At 44.4% G+C, this 2,410-nt stretch overlaps 1 pseudogene; it reads right to left on the reverse strand.

Annotated features, from left to right (window-relative positions):
* Window positions 1–210: 210 nt before the first annotated feature.
* LOC122732747 lies at window positions 211–968 on the reverse strand (annotated as a pseudogene).
* Between the last annotated feature and the right edge of the window lie 1,442 nt (window positions 969–2,410).

Consider the following 2,410-nt stretch of genomic DNA (forward strand, 5'->3'; position numbering starts at 1 on the left):
GGAGAAGGGGCTGGCTGGATTTGGCACTGATGGGTGACAGGTGGGTAGAAGCCATTGGACCCACAATTCTCCTCCACTGCCCAGCTGGGGGTGACGGCACCTGAGGGGTTGGGGGGGGTGATAGGTGCTACCTGGCTCAGGGGGCCAGGCCAGTTTGCCCTCATACCGTCCTCCTCGGGTCAGCCTGCAGTCCTTCCTATCCCGCTGCATTTACTCTAGAGTCAATTCATCCAGCTCTGTGTATTGGCTGTTGTCCAAATCTTCAGTCATCCCGTTCTAGGGCCTCATTGCCTTCATCCCCAGGCGACAATTCTTCCGAGGGTGTCCCTTCCTCGGATGCCATGTCCTCCTGAGCGGCCTCACTTTTCTTGCCATCGTTCTTCTTGCCATCTGTGCCAGGACTCTGCTCCTCCGAGATATGGTCCAGTCACTCCCCCCCCCCCCGCAGGGCCTCAATATTGTACTTGATCTGGGTAAGTTCTGTCTTGATGATCTGCAGCTCAGTACATTTCAACTTTAACTTAGATGAACTGTTGGAAGTGGTGGAGTGGGCGAAGAGTCTGACAGGCAGAGTAGCTTTGATGCGAGAGATGATCCCGTGGACGCTTCACAGGAACCACCCTGGGGACTGGAGAGAGTCGTCCCCGGGGCAGAAGCTGCTCTCTTGAGTCCTTTTGGTCTATTGGGTTTAGGTTCTCCGACCATGTTGATGTCCAGAGTCGGCCCCGCCAGCACTAGCCTATTCTCGCCCAGCCATCAGCAGGAGCATGGCGCTCACTGGCTTACTGGATGGAAGCATAGCCCTTGTGCACAGAGTAGTCGGCTACAGGGCCGTACTTGGAGAAGATGATCTCCCCGTCCGTCTTCTTCACCATGGCTCTGTTTAAGTTCCCAATGAAGACCCGAGAGTTGAGTGATTTGGCGTCATTCTCGTTGGTGATGTTGCTTGTATGCACTTTCAGAGACATGGCAACGACCGGCGAGGAAAGGTCAGGAGCAAAAAAAAGGTTCCAAGAAACTACGAGAGGCGGAGGCGCGGAGGAGCGCGGGGTGAAGGATGAGCCCGAGAGTTGAGAGCGCCCATGAGTCTCGCATGGGCTGCAGAAAAAGCCCAGGGGCAGGGGCAATTGTGGGAACTATTGCAGAGGTGGGGGCCAGATAAAATGTGGCCAGCCCCCTTCATGGTAGTCGTCGCTACCGCCTCCAGCTCACACCGCCGGGGAGCCGGGACGCACTGACCAGCTCTGTTTATTTCTAAGCTCTCTAGTGAATTTTAATAGGAATGTTACTTCTACTTTATCAAAGAGTTTTTCTGCAGCTTTTGAGATAACCATATGATTTCTGTTGGTTTTGTTATTATGTTCAATTATACTTATACTTCCCCCCCTCCCCCTAATACTGAACTGGCCATGCATTCTGGGTATAAATCCCAACTGGTCATACTGTATGATCCTTGTGATACATTGCTATAATTTCTTTGAAGGTATTTTATTTAGAAATTTGCATCAATATTCATTAGTGAGATTGGTCTATAATTTTCTTTCTCTATTTTGGCTCTTCCTAGTTTTGTTAACAGTTGCATAATTGTCTCATAAAAGAAATTTGGTAAGACTCCACTTATTTGTTTAAATAGTTTATATAGTATTGGGATAATTATTCTTTAAATGCCTGGTAGAATTCACTTGTGAATCCATCTTGCCCTGGGGATTTTTTCTTAGGAAGTTCATTGATGACTGGTTCAATTACTTTTTTCTAAAATTAGGTTATTTAAGTATTTTAATTCTTCTGGTAATATGGGCAATTTATATTTTTGTAGATATTCATAAATTTCATTTAGATTGTCAAATGCATTGGCATATAATTGGGCAAAATAGTTCCTAATAATTGTCTTAGTTTACTCTATTTTTTTTTTTTTGGTGACGCAATTGGGGTTAAGTGACTTGCCCAGGGTCACACAGCTAGTAAGTGTTAAGTGTCTGAGGTCGGATTTGAACTCAGGTCCTCCTGACTCCAGGGCTGGTGCTCTATCCACTGAGCCACCTAGCTGCCCCAGTTTACTCTTCATTGGTGGTGAGTTCACCCTTTTAATTTTTGATACTATTATTTTTTTCCTTTTCTTTTTTTGGATCAAACTAACCAATGGTTTATATATTTTATTGGTTTTTTTAATTGATTCAATGTTTTCCTTACTTTCAAGTTTATTAATCTCTCTTTTGATTTTCAGGATTTCCAATTTGTTCTTTATTTGAGGAATTTTAATTTGTTCAATTTCTAGTTTTTTTTTGGTTGGTTTGTTTATAGTGGTTTTTTGTTGTTGTTGTTGTTGTTGTTAGTTGCATGCCCAATTCATTGATTTGTTTGTTTGTTTGTATTTTATTGATGTAAGAAGTCAGGGATATAAATCCCCCTT

Source organism: Dromiciops gliroides, chromosome 6 (assembly GCF_019393635.1).
Source record: "Dromiciops gliroides isolate mDroGli1 chromosome 6, mDroGli1.pri, whole genome shotgun sequence".
Taxonomy (NCBI): domain Eukaryota; kingdom Metazoa; phylum Chordata; class Mammalia; order Microbiotheria; family Microbiotheriidae; genus Dromiciops; species Dromiciops gliroides.